At 44.0% G+C, this 14,837-nt stretch overlaps 1 long non-coding RNA gene across 1 annotated transcript; it reads left to right on the top strand.

The window, feature by feature from the left end:
- The first annotated feature begins 775 nt into the window (after positions 1 to 775).
- LOC144107043 (uncharacterized) lies at positions 776 to 14,560 on the top strand. The gene is made up of 2 exons (XR_013309193.1): positions 776 to 840; positions 6,538 to 14,560. It is a non-coding gene; the product is annotated as an uncharacterized LOC144107043 (long non-coding RNA).
- The last annotated feature ends 277 nt before the right edge of the window (positions 14,561 to 14,837 follow it).

The following is a 14,837-nucleotide window of genomic DNA, read 5'->3' as shown; positions in this document are numbered from 1 at the left end:
GCTCATGCAGCGCCACCGAGGTACGCAGTATTTTTATCCATATCTTTAAGAGTTCGTCGGGATCACGTGACGCACGCCAGCATCAGCATGGCCACCGTGCGATCGTGCGCTTATCGTGTTTTCTGAGGCGTGCGTGAGCAATTTTTCGATCCCACACGTTACCTCGCGAGGCTTGGTGTCCGCTAGCGGTGCCGTATCTTTTTACATGCGTGGTGCATTTGTAGGAAGTGCTTGCGGTAAAGTGCCAACAGTACCGTTCACTTTCCGCGCTGAATGTGTCGCGAACGCCGTCTTGTTTCGCCGCGTCGTTGTGCGTGGTTTGTGTTCCAGTGACTGGCGCGCTAGTCGACGATAGTCTTGGGGGCAGTGGGAGCCGTCTTCGGTGAGTTCGCACGCATCTTGAACTTCTTTGTCGCATCGACCTGTTGCGTAGGAACGCTTGGTGACCAGCGGCAGCTGCGAACAAGGCAAGGCCGTTTTGGTTTCAGCGCTCACTTCAAAAGTCAATGTTGTCAAGATTCGCGCGTGCTGAACGGGTTTTCCTTGAAAGCGTATTTACAAATTGGCGAGATTAAAATGTGGCAGTCAGTTTGCTTGAGATTGAGCGGCGTGTAGCCAACGCCATTGCGAGTTGGCGTACGTCGTTCTAAAAGCTCGCTTATCGCGATATGCTTGCGTTTGCGTCGAAAGCTCGATAAGGGTGTACCACGCTGTTGGCGTCGCAGATTTTCTCTCCCGAAGCAAGTTCACGCGCTCTGCGAGCACCAGGGTCAGCTGGGATCGTACTGGGCGAACAGTCGCCAGCACATCAGGAACGCTTACCTCGCACTGATGAACCAAGTATGTCTTTGTGCATCAAAACTCGAGGCATTTTTTTTTAATTGCCCGTTTGGAGGAAAACTGGAGGTATGCTTCACACTCCAGAAGTAATCGTTGGCTGCATGCTAAAAATATTTTTTCATGTTGGGTCGACTTATATAGTACGCGCAAGACGAACAGAACGACACCGGTCACGAACTTCCCGCGCCGAAGGTGCGATTTGCATAACATGGTAAATATGCGCAAAATTACATTAGGGTCCAGCGACCTTAGTCATCAGTTCAGGCTGTCTTGAAGTATTTCCTAAGTTAAGCAAACGCACTGTCCATTTGAGACGCGCAAAGCGCTAACGCCGAAGTAGTGGAACTGTCCGGGTTGTGCTTACTTGCTTGCCTCACTAAAATAAGAATTGGTCTGTTCCGACTGAGGTTAGGGCTGCCAGGCAGCGTAAATATTTAATTCCAGCACTAGGGCCTTATTTTTGCACCTGAACAACCACTACATAATGGTCATTACACATCTAATGTGCCGGATACTGGCGCTTTGTTCAGCGGGACTTGTGCTTGGCAAGTGAATGTTTGCATGCGCATTGTTTTCAGGAACCGTTTTGCAAGTATACATGTTCTCTCATTTTCTGCGGCACTTATGGTGCAAAACATGTTAAAAACACTAGTTTTTGCTTATTATTTACAGTTTACTAAATTACTGTGCTGCCTGTGGTTTCTGGGAGAGTTGGGCGAAGTATTTGCTGAAAGCAGGTACTATCTATCAGTGCAGAATAGCAAAAGAAAAATTTCTGCATGGCAAGGTTCGTAATAGCGAGCAATGTTGCGGCATGACTTGTGCATGTTATGTTTTCCTTAACTCAACAGGTGCCGCATTGCTTCGGTAAAAGTCAGGTATGAGAGGCTTCTGTCCTCGGCATATATCTGCACAAGCCTAAGCTGCAAGGGGTTTGATGGTAGCGAGGTCGCTGCTTGTAGCCAAAGGCTAGGCAGTGTGCTGTTGCAGCACACACACAGGAACAAGGCAAGCACTGCCTGTGTGCATGTGTAAGCTCATCAAGTATCGCATGGTCTTGTAGACAAAATGATTTGGCTACTACTAATTACTCTCATCCTTTGCAGCCAGAAGTTCCTTAATTGCCACAGAGCTTGATGTGAAGTCACAATGGTTTGGTAATATTCACTGTTTTGGCTTTGCATACCCCTTGTACTGTTATGTACAAAATTTTGCGGGATTCACAGAAAAAAAACTGTGGTACCTTGCTAGCCAGTCAGCTGATATTTATTCCATCATATGGAGATCACATATCTCCTCATGCATTTGTTCTTTCCATTGACGAGCTTTGCTTGACCAGACAAATAATTTTTTTTCTGCAAACATTTGTCCATGTTCATACATGTGAGTTCAAGTGGCTATGGACCGTGGGTGGCACAACTTCAAGGGTGCCATGATGGTGCAACACAGATAGCTTTTGGTTGCATATGCCAGAGCAGGTGACGATAAGCGGAATATATAAATGTGCTCGTTTTCAGTTGGCTCTGTGAAGCAACTAGAAATCTAAGGAGCAACACATTTTGTTGTGTTAATTTAGTCTCAACTACTTGTGAACAAATGTAGGGAACAGGTGGCATATCCAGAAGAAGAAAAAAAGCGTCTCGCACCGCAAGAGTGACACTGCTGTGTCTTGAATAGCTCTCCACTGCTAGGTACAGTCAGAGTTGGACTCTGCTACAGTCTTCAAGGGGCAGTGAAGGCAGTTTTTTCACTTTTTTTTTTCTTAGTAAAAATTGATTCTCTAACTCTTTCTAGGTGTGTTTATCTTGATCTGGGAGCAAAAGACGCATTTTTGTCTGGGAAAATTGCATTTAAAATTTTTTTCCACCTCTTAATTCAAAATAGTGTGTCCCCCAAGAAGGGTTCCGCAATCAGTAAAGGGCACAGCTTAGCCTCTGGGATCTGTGCCCAAATTCTGTGTCGATGCACCTTTGTTTACTTGTGACATCATCCGGTTGTGGTGGCGCTTATATTTCATTTCTTGGCCCCCTTTTTTTTTAGCTTGTGAAAGCTCCATATTCACAGAAACTGGCAACTTTGCCCTTAGAATGCCGTTATCTGTTGATACAGGCCAACTTCAATTTGGCCTCAGCATCCCATAAGAAATTGCATAAAAAATAGTCGATAGTGTTGTCCCCTCTATAGATTACTTACAAGGAAGAGGAATTCACACAACTGTACATGTGCTGGCCATCATTCTCTTTTCTTTTTTCTGTTCTGAAATAATATGAGGGCTCTTTTCTCTGCACGAAACAAGGAAAAAAAAAATGTTCTGATCATTCAATTAGTCTGTGATGACTTACTCAGTAGTATGTTCCATGTTGTAGTCTCGGCTGGATGTAAGGCTTATTGCTGATTTTTTCGCTGCTTTTTCTAAGTATTGTGCAAAATTAAAGTTTAAATGGGAGCAATTTTCAGATCAGCTTTGCAGTAGGCATGCTGTCTGCTGGACTTTTAAAGTTACATGTCCAGTTATTGCCCTGTGGTGCGCTATTTAGCCTTTATATGCTATGCCACAGCGTTGCTTTGGGACCAAAGAACATAGATAGTTTAGTTTATTCTAACATTTCATGTCTTGGAATCACAACCTTGCATAGTTAATTATTTTGGTTGCCCTTTTTGTTGCCCTTTTTGGTTGCCACTGCCTACGGGCAGGCCCTGATGTCATCACATTTTCATCCAACTGAGAGACATTTGGCAGTTTTTTTTCATACATCTTGTTAGGTGGAGATGCTTGGCAGCCTCTTCTCCATGCTTAGCTTTATCTGCTGTATGGTAACGAAGGAAAGTAGCAGCAGATTTGCATACTGTCAGCATAGCTTGTTTTTTTTTTTTTTGCATATGCATGCAACGTATTTATGGCATGCAGTAGCAGCACTTGGTAGCCCTAGAACTGTTGAATAATGCAAGTATTATGGTACGCTTGAAACTTAATGTGATGGAAAGTAAGATAATGTTGAAACAGTCAACCAGTAGAGCAACAATTGGGTTTAAGATATAATGAGGTATTATGGGATGCAGTGAGTGTACTAACTGGGCTAAGTAGTAATGGTGAACGTAGATTTCAAGAAAAAGATAGTGAAGAATTAGTGCAAGAATAAGTTGCTTGGATGGTATTTGGCTGACATTCCCAAAAGAAGATTATATAAGATCCAACAAATGGAGTATGCAGCCAATTTGTCATGCCACTATTCAATCAAAGTAGTAAAACTAATAAGCGAACAAGTTTATACAAAAATGAAAGGACAGTAAAATGAGCGATAAAAAAAAATGGCAGGTGTGACATTGAGACAGATGGAGTAATGTGGATTCGGGAAGAAATGAAAGCTTATCATATTTAAGCCAGAATTAAGGGCTTGTGTAGGACATGTGCTGCACAGAGCAGCTAGCTATTGGTTTGTTAACAATACCGGGACACCAAGGGCAGGAAAACAAGGGAGATCTGGTTGGGTACAGCAGGAAATTTGGCGAAGTGGTGAGGTTTGTAAATTTTCAGGTGCAGAGCTGCCACCACCAACACAGAGCATGTGTAATGATCAGTAGTGGAGGCTTTTGCCTTTCAGTGGATTGAACTTCGTCTCGTTATGCAATGCTTATGCCATGCTACAATGTTGGCAAGGGTCCTTTAATTAAAGGCCAAATAAAAAAAGCTTCATTGAGCCACAAAGAGTAATGTTTGTGGCGAGCGGCGTCTGTATTTTGACTTGTGTGCAGCTCTATTTGCCCTCTTGAATGCATTTCTTCTAGGTTCATTTAGAGCTTGTCATACTGAGTTTTCATGCCTTTGAGTACGTTTAAATACTTATTGCTAGTGCTAGCTTTTGTTTTTCCTGATGTTTTTCATGGTTTCATAGCATTGCTCTAGGGTTCACTCAGTCTCATATTGGTTTATATATGCTTGTGATCCTGGTTGCTCATACGGGACCCCGTGTCCTGCCTAGGTTTGGTGTGGGTGATAAGAGAGACTGAGTCTGAATGACTTAGGTTAGTTAGAATTTATGCAAGTCTCTTCTGTGATTGCAAGTGGGCCCGAGCCTCTGTTAGGTATTTGCTGCAGCTCAGCTTTGGCCACTCTTGGAGAAAACTTATATTGAACTGTGCCCTTGCTGTGAAATCAGCGACACCAGAAGAGAGTTTAAGTGGAGGGCAAACAGATCCCGTATTGCGTGTCATTCTGCACACGTGAGCATGTTTGTGCAGTTACTTCTTTTTTGAGGCACCCCATCATGCATTTTAATGTTGTTTGCTCGTGCCGTATTTGCACCCATGCTGTATGGTTTGGTTGTTGTTTGCACAAGTCCTCTCATAGCATTGTTCATTTTTGCATGTCAGCCACTCCTGCTTATGAAACGTAAAACGAGTTTCATCATACAGATGCTCTTGACCTGTGGCCTTTGTGATGTGGAGTTGATGTGTTTCCACCAATGAGAAATCCCAGCTGTGTCTGGCACTGCCACTGATCCGCTTTGGATTTCTTACCCACTTTTCACGTGCTCTTTTCTTGTATTGAGATTGTTTTGTGGAATGTAATACTTCACTAACAAGTAGGCATGGCTTGTGAGCTACTGTGTTTCAAGCATTGCTTTTGTATTGTGCTTGCAGCAGTTTGGCATGTTTTATTTGGCATCATTTTGTAATGTTTTCGCCATTTGCTTGTATTCTAGTGTTTTCCTTCATTGTTGTTACTAGCTCGTTATTGTGACGGACTAGAAGACTATGAACTGTGCAGTGTTGTGGACAGGAGGGCTCGCGCCAGGTCATCCGCCATTGAATCATTCTGTAACCATCTGTCATCTCGTCTCAGTCATCTGCTTGCCATCACGTAACAATATCAGTTTAATGCTGCTGTTCTTGCATGGTAAAGTAGCCGTGTATTCTGGGTTGAAATGAAATACTAAGGCACTTTCTTGTAATGCTTTGCAGTGCTGCGTTCATGGGACAAAGCAGAATGGAGAACTGGATGAGAACTAATGGGAATGCATCCACATTATCGCAGTGCAAAGATAGACAACAGGAAGGGACGACACCAGCACTGCCCAGCAAAAATTTCATTGAAGAATTCTCAGGGGCAGACTGAATTCAGGGGCCCCGCCCCAACTAGTCATTCAGGGGCCTCAATTAGGAACTGCAAAGGGTTAAGAAACCATGGCAAGCTGTTGTGCAGCTCCTGGTAGTCTGACACTTGCAAATCTTGCTGTGTTGCTCTGTAATGTTTGCAGTCGCATCATTATGCATATCTAAATTTGTTGGCCTGATCGTCTGTTGGATTCCACGTAGTATGCATTTGATTTCCAGTGCACCTTTTAATAACGTTGAGTTGAAAAACTTCAGTCAAGAAACCTATACACAAGGTAGTGCTGCCTGTGAAGACGTTTAAAAGGACTTTGCACTGTATAAATCAGGGCACTATTCGTGCTGTGTGCTTTGCTTGCATGTTTTTCTTTGCTCGTTTTCTCTTACACAATCTTGAATCACATCTGAAGTAGTCAAGAACAGCTGCATATAAAGAATTCTGTATTTGTCTGCTTAGCTGCATTGTGTGCAGTAATGATGCTGGATGAAATGAGCCCATTCTTTAAGTTTTGTCAAGTGTATGGCCAGACCTTGTGTTGTTCAAGTAAACTGAGTGAACTGATTTTTTTTTGTTTCTCATTGCAGTGCTAGTTCTTAGTACTGCCTACAATGGAAGAACCACTGAACAGTTAGCACAGAGTACGATCAAGTGGATCAAGTGCAGCACGGCGGCTTGCACCAGGAACCCTTCGTCTTTGATCAATCGAGAGTGCTGCTGTGTGCATTAGGTTTATGCTTTTTCTAGGGATGTGCGAATATTAGAAAATTTTGAATAGTGAATCAAATAGCCTCCTATTCGATTATTTGAACGAATCAAATGGTGCACGTTCAAAATTATTTGAAAGGGATAGAATATCTTCTGAACTTTTCCAATAGTTTTCATATCATTGCCATGGAGGTTTGAATAAAGCCCGCCGCATTTTTCTTCAACAGCATTTCCCTGACACCACTTACCATCCTGCAGAAATCAATATGCGCAGAATGAAGGGTTAAGCATCGCTACATGGTCTATTTGTGTGGCGGTGTTCATGATGCTCATACGTGGCCTCTAATACTGGACGACATGGCAGGGCTCAGGCAAGTCCAGCAAACCTGCCTTGAGCCGCCGCGGTGGCTGAGTGGTTATGGCGCTCGGCTACTGCCCCTAAAGACGCGGGTTCGATCCCGGCCGCGGCGATCGAATTTCGATGGAGGCGAAATTCTAGAGGCCCGTGTACTGTGCGATGTCAGTGCACGTTAAAGAACCCCAGGTGGTCGAAATTTCCGGAGCCCTTCACTACGGCGTCTCTCATAGCCCGAGTCGCTTTGGGACGTTAAACCCCCATAAAAAAACAAAACAAACAAACCTGCCTTGATGCCCAGTCTTGGAAGCCATGGCTCATACTTAGCCGTCACCCATCACATGTTCTGAGGTGTGGCTCTAGTGTATCCTCTTTCGTCATCAATAGCAAAAGGCTATTTTCTTATATGTATAACTTGAAGTTCATAGTTCATATACTGACCTCGTTTTTCGACCTCTTAGTGGAGATGGGTGTGGTTTTTTAACAGCTATAAATAGGTTCAGCTTTATAAGTTACAGCACCCTACCCCTGCGCCACATTTGGTGCTTCGGCATTTCGCACAATTGTTTGCTTTGTACAAATATTCGTGGAAGTAGCAAATATTAGTGCAGTATTTTATTCGTCTTCGATTCGGTTTTTACGTACGCTGTTGGTATTCGGTCTAGTAACGGAAGCTATACTATTCATATTTGAGTTGGTTTGAAAGAAGCACTATTCACACACCCCTAATTTTTATTATTGCACCAGTTCCGATAAGAAAAAAAGAAAAGACGGTGGATGTATGCAACATTTGTAATATTGGTGTCATTCTTGTTAGAGAAGTGGTTTTTAAGCATCTTACGTGGTTACTTACCCCAACTTTATGTGCTGTGTGGACCTGCAGAAAACCTGTAGTTGGGATAAATGTTGAAGCTTTAGCATCGCGTTGAGGAGGCTACACTATGCATACTTTATCATAGCTTTTTCATGGCTATTCAGACATTCGACAGTCCTCCGGGTCTGTCTGCACATTCGTATTTAGCAGAGCCACTTTTGAAAGGCACCCTGAAAATGCTGAGCGGGTATGTGGATGGGGTGTTAACTGCCACTCATCAGTATGCTCAAACATCTGCAAACTGTAGCCCTCTGGCCATGGCTACTGTATAGTCCAACAGAACAGAGCCAGACAAAGCACTGTGATTCTTTTTTCTCTCCCAAGTTTCCACTTGAAACCTAAGGTGTGTGTAAAAGACAGTGGATTTCCTCTTTCTGGAACAAGATTAGTGTTTACAGTCAGACCTGTCTTCTAAACACTTTTCTGTCTCCATCACCTTGCACATTATCTAGCTTTGATGATGCCACGTGTCCTCGAGCAAGGATTTGCACCCACATTCTGTCTTGGCATAAATGGAGTAAAAGAAACGTTATTCTGTGTGTGTTATTGCAGTGCTTTTTTCATTATGTGCTGGATAAGATGTGGAAAAAGTGTACAACAGTTTTATCTTACCAGTACTCACCTACAGGGCAGAAACGTGGAGGCTAACAAAAAGAGTTCAGCTTAAGTTAAGGACAACGCAGCGAGCCATGGAAAGAAAAATGATAGGTGTAACGTTAAGAGACCGGAAGCGGGCAGAGTGGGTGAGGGAACAAACACGGGTTAATGACATCCTAGTCGAAATCAAGAGGAAGAAATGGGCTTGGGCAGGGCATGTAATGCGAAGGCAAGATAACCGCTGGTCCTTAAGGTTGACAGAGTGGATTCCAAGAGAAGGAAAGCATAGCAGGGGGCGGCAGAAGGTTAGGTGGGCGGATGAGATTAAGAAGTTTGCACGCAAAGGGTGGATGCAGCTGGCAAAGGACAGGGTTAATTGGAGAGACATGGGAGAGGCCTTTGCCCTGCAGTGGGTGTAGTAAGGCTGATGATGATGATGAGGATGTGGAAAGTAGCTGTGTCTACATATGCTTGAATGTGTTTAAGCAAAGCTTAGTTAACAGTGGCAGTGTTTTTTTCTCACTTCAACTGAAGGGCTGCGGTGATGGTTCAGTGTTTTGTACGGTAGCTTTGTATCTTCAAGCTTTTCCCATGCATTGTGTACACTTACTTTTGCTGACTTATTTCTATGAAAGCTGTGTGTGCATATTTAAGGGATGTAATAATTACTCTTGTGTCATATTTCAATTTAGTGGCATTATTAATGACATTTGTGTGATAGTGATATTCTTTCAATGCAGAAGCGATTCATTTTGCACAATGCGCTGATTTCTTGTCTTTCCTAGAGTTGGTGTTCACTGTTACAAAAATTTTGAATGCAGTTTAGAGCGGTTTTTATCTGGGTGTGATGTCATGCCCTGTCAGTACCAGCATCTGCAATTTATGTAATCTTTTGCTCCGTGGCATCTTGTAATGTGGTGCTGTGTTTAATTTAAGCTGATTGACATTGTTTAGAGGTTAATCTATATTCATTGACTGGTAGCACTATTTCTGCAGTCATCTATTGTGCCGTGAAATATTTTTTGGTAATGATGCTTTTTTTTTGTTGCCTGCTTGTTTTTGTCTCTGTAAAATGTAGCAGTGGTGCCATGGTGAAGGTGTGGTTTTTATTAGTGGTCTGTAACTCTGCTGTGTATGTAATGTGCAGCTAAAATTGCAGGAAGTATTGGTACTAGGGCCTTTCACTCGCTATCAAGCAGACTTGGACACACTCTTAAATTACTGACTGTTCATGACTCTTGGTTATACATAAGTCTGAATGGAAAAGCAGATTGCCTATGCTGGAGCTTTTATCATGCTCACCTGCTAGAGATCTCTACTCCCTAGACCTAGGCAGACTGTGGCACTGCACTTGTTGCTGAAGACTTGAGTTTGGATCCTTCATTAAGTTGCCCGACCCTTTGCAATTCTCTTTCTTGCAGAAGTCTTGAGCCGAGCGCAGGCAGCGCATGCTGCCGCCATTGCCATAGCGTCTTGCCCCGATGCCCGCGACTGCCCCCTGTGCAGCTACGTGGCCACAACACGGTCCTCGCTGATAATCCACATGCGCAAGCACACTGGGGAGCGTCCCTATCGTTGCCACCTGTGCCCGGCCGCTTTTGCCAAGAGCAGTGACCGCAGTCGGCACTTCCGTACTCACCAAATCCACAAGCCGTTTGGCTGCAGCAGTTGCGGCAAGTCATTTGCGCAGAAGGTGACGCTGGCCACCCACCGCTGCATGCCCACTTCGGGCAGTGTGGGTTTCAAGTGTCAGGCTTGTTCGCAGATGTTTGCAAACTCCCTTTGCCTGAAGGAGCATGTGGGCAAGTGCAGAGCTCTTGCTGTTGCTGTGGCAGGGCCTTCTGATTAGCTGCAGGACGTGCTTTAAGAATTCGAAGAGTTGAGCTGATGCCGCAAATGGGGCTAGTGGCTGGTGAGCTTTTTGGCCAACTGCATTGTTCTCAATGCAGGGGGGAGGGAGGGCATGGATGGACTGAATCCGTTTTTTTTTTTCACACGGATGATCTCTGCATGTGAGCCTCTCCTCTTGTGCTCACTCCTGAGCTCCACTGGTTGAAAACAATCCTTCATCTTGTACCGCACACATGCAGTCCATGCTGTTTACAGGTGCAAGCAACAGATGGGAACAGCAGCAGGCACACACCTGCCATGCACTTGGCACCTCGTGGAAGCAGAATTTGCCTGCACTGTTCTTGTTTGTTTGTTTTCAAGGAGTTTTCTGCGTCGCAGACAAATTTTTTCACACTGCCCACAACCTGCCACATCCTGTGACAAAGACTAATTGAAAGAGTGCTGTTGCCAAATGATTTGTTATGGGTATTCAGTCAGAAAAATGCTCTTAAGCCACGTAATATTGCGTATGCCTCTTCAGTGCCCCTTCAGCCCTCTTCAGTGCTTGCAATAGAGCAACTAGTCGAGCAACTAGTCAGTGCCGTATGGAGCCTTATGTTGCAATAGAGCAACTAGTCAGTGCCGTGTGCAGCCTAATGAATATTGCTGCCAATTCACAATGTGCACAACTTCTCTTGCTGTTTGGAGCTGCCTTGAGGGACCATGCATATGCCTTTCAAGTGGAACGCATGAGCGGGAATGATAAGTTGGAATAGAAGTGCACATGTCTACATGCAGTAGAGGCAGTGTTGCTTGCTCAATTTGTATGTTTAGGCAGCTTTCCAAAACGGTTCCAGTGAGTTTGTTGTGTGTGCTCCCAGTTGTCCTTGTTTACTGGTTTTGCTTGAAATATGCATGGCCTTTTTTCTTCTTGTTTTTTTTTTCACATCTGATTCTTGCCTGAGATGCTAGGTCCAACACCTGGAAAGTTGTTTAACACCTGACGGATGCCTTGAGGTCTTAAGGATGTTGATATCCTGAGATTGGTGCCCTGCCAGGATTGGAACCTGCTATTTCGTCATTTCAGCTAGTTGACATTGCTCAGGGGTATTTGACAGTGTTGTAAAAAAATAAGGGACCTTTCGTAAAGGGCAAACATATTGAATGCTTCATTTCTGCAAACATGTTTTTGATGCCTGGTTTGTAAGAGTGTAGTTCTTTCGAGGCTGCATGGCTCGGGCTTTTGTTGGTCGAATAATGCCTTTGTGTGCAGCAGCTATTTATTGTAGCATAGTCTGCCAAATGCCTACTTGCAAGCACTGAGAGGCATGCACCCTTTTGGCTCCATGACAAATTGACTTGCATAGCTGGTGCGAAGATGCTTCACTGACGTTGTGATCTGTAAGAAAAATGCTATAGTCAAATACAGCTCAAGAACGAAGCAGAAGATGCTTCTCAAAGGAGGCTCTCCAGCAATGGCATCGACCAGTTTTTAAGATGCTGCGGTTAATCCACTTAAGCCATCCTTATTCCCCATTGATCTGCCACCCCTATGGTTTAATCAATTAGTGGATTTTGAGGAAAGGAAAAGGCACAGTTACTGTCTCACATCTCGGTGGCCGAAGTGAAAGAAAGAGGTGCTGTAGTGGAGGACTCCGGAATAATTTCGACCACTTGGGGATCTTTAACATGTACTGACATCTCACAGCACATGGGTGCCTTTTCATCTCCATCGAAGCGCAGCCATCGTGGTTGGGTTCAAGCCCGGGTACTGTAGCTCCGGCTCATTAGCTAAGTCCCACTAAGCAACAGCGGCGATTTCACGCTAGCAGGTTCAAGGGGGTTGGTTGGTCCAAGGGGAGAGGGGCAGAATCCGTCAAGGGGGAGAATCGGTTGATGTCATTGGAATGAGCGGCTCATTTGAGGGGCATTTGCTACTTTGTTCTTGAGCTGTGCCTGTTGCTGAAGGGCAACTAGAAAGGATTTTTGGACGTTTTGAGTTCGGGACTGTAGCTTTTTTTTTTTCTTTCCCTCATCAGCTCCAGGCTATTGTTTTTCAAATCAATTAGCTGACCAGTTTTAAAACCGTTAGAAGCAGGAAACTGAAACTGCGTTTTTCAGCTAACAATGCATCACAAACGACAGATAGAAGAGGTCTCGGATGAGACTGGTAAAGCTGTTTAGTTCGCAGTGCATTACTAGACTAGAGCCTGTAAGCAATAACTCCATCGCCAAGATGTCTCAAATGACCAATATTAAGGTCAGCACATTCTTGTTGAGCAAGTGTGCAGTAGGTGTCGCAGACGGGTGGTTAGCAGCATTGCAACCTCAAAGTTGCCCACAGTAATCTATGGAATTGAGGTCAAGAAACAGAAAACATTAAAAGACAACTGCAGTGAAATGACATGCTACACCTGTGCAGATTTTGGCATAAGTGGTCAGGGGACTGAGGAAAACCTTTGCTGAATATTCTTTTAAAAATGGGCTTACTGCAATAACAAACTCGGAATCACCCTTTTAGTAGCCCTTGGTACCGCTCTGCACAAATGACAAACAGATAGGAAGTAGAAAAGCAAGGGACCACCCTGACTTTACAGTGTGCTGAAGGAATCAATCAATCAAATTTCTTCATTTCTTCCACAAGAAAAAAAAACGAAGAAAGGGGCTCGAAGAAAAAGGAAAGCAAAGGGCCAAGGCTATAATGCCTTGAGGCACTGCTGGAATCCTTGAATAAATAAAGAAATGAAGGAGCCCCCATTGCTCTTCCATAATGTGATGGAAGCAAAATGTATGGAGTTTGCATGCAAAAATATGCCTTCTGCGGAGGCTGTTTAGGACCATGGGTAACTGGGTGAGAATTTTCAAGAGGGCAGCTTGGAGGAGACACATGAAAGGCGTGGGAATGCAGGTCAAAGCCAGTTTCATTGTTCTTTGGGCAGCTTTTTGAGAGTTCTTTTTTTGTTCCTAGATAAAATGGGTGGCAGCTCCTGCCAGCACTATATCTTTTTTCTGTGTGTGTGCTGCAGGGGTGGCCTGGTGGTTTAAGCATCCACCTCGTAGCCAGGAGGTGCGGGGTTCGGTTCCGAGTGCCACTTGGTACCCACCAGTCTTTAGTGGTTGCATGCTTTCCTACACCTGGCTTTGTGCTTAGCTTCTCTGGGGTGAAATGCTTGAAAAATGGGTCTTTGAACCCAACCTTGTGTAGAGTGAAGCACCTCGTGCCAGTGGCACCTTTGACAAAGCTGCTCACGTGCCTTAAAATCAATCATCATCATCAGCATCTTTCTTGCTGTTCCATGTGTAGAGCTAGGATTGTTTTTGTAGTACAAAGAACGAAGGTTTATTCTAGTTTTGTTTTTATTGTGTGCCAAAGAGTTCATGCTGCGTGCTAGTGCAAGACATTCATGTGCCATACATAAAGATGCTCTGCATGTGTCACGTTTGATATGTCTCGAAGGAGTTTGAAGGAGTTGTACAAAATGGCCTGGTGTTCTCAACTTCTCTTTATTTGCAGGTTGAGAGCTGTATGGTACTTTATGGATGCAATTGTTTTGTTAGGCAGCTTGGGTAAACACAGTGGCGCTTTATCAAATGTGGCGTAAACTGCCTCATTTTCAGGCGCTAGTTGCCACCTATGGCATTCTGTGAGGCAACATTGCAGCATGCATGACCACCTTTTTGTTAGTGAATCTATTTCTTGTTCTGCATAGTCCATGTGTCACTTGGAGATGTTAAAACCCACAATTTAAAATTTTCAGTTTTTTTTTTTTCTGAGTAGGATCAACATGTGCCTTTTTGTTGTCTACTGTGCAATATTGTTTCAAAGTACGTAGCTTTTGATTAGGGCCCGAAACTCAAGGTATTTTAGCCTTGTGTTGTACATGGAGCCCCAGAATCATTATACATGTTTTACTAGAGGTTTCTTTCTGAGAGCATGTTGGGAAATAGAGCTTTACCTCCTTTTACAGGTTGGTCGCGATCTCTTATTGTACAACAAGACCTTAATGTCTTGCTAGAAAGTATCGTATTGCAGATTTACCAGCTTGTCTCCTTACGTAGTTTGCATTGGTGACACCTTTATGTACGTTTTACTTGAATACAATTCCCTCATTGCTTGTCTGCTGTTGATCAGCTATGAGCGAATTGTGTGCTAATTTTGTCTTTGCAGTCACTAGTCCTTTTTGTCCTATCAATTGCAGGCTGGCTATTTTTTTTTTGTCTAATAAAGCTCATTTCATGCCCGTAACATGGGAGATGATGTCATTTGCTCGAAGCTTGTCAAGTGTGCCCCCCTCGCATCGTGTGGTATGTGGGTGGAGTTGCGTGGGTGTCTTAAGCTGCTTCCAGGCACACTTGGTGCAGGACTCTGCAAGTAGTTTTCGTCTGGCTTTTATCACATACGTGCCTTGTAGTTAGGGCCTAAATTGAAAAAGAGAAGCTTTGCGTATGATTACTTTGAATTTTGTACCTCACCCATTGTGCGTAACTGGTGACTTTTGCATTTGTCCATCTTATGAAGCATT

This window comes from Amblyomma americanum, chromosome 10, assembly GCF_052857255.1.
Source record: "Amblyomma americanum isolate KBUSLIRL-KWMA chromosome 10, ASM5285725v1, whole genome shotgun sequence".
NCBI classification, from domain to species: Eukaryota; Metazoa; Arthropoda; class Arachnida; order Ixodida; family Ixodidae; genus Amblyomma; species Amblyomma americanum.
This window is presented reverse-complemented; position numbering and strand designations above follow the sequence as displayed.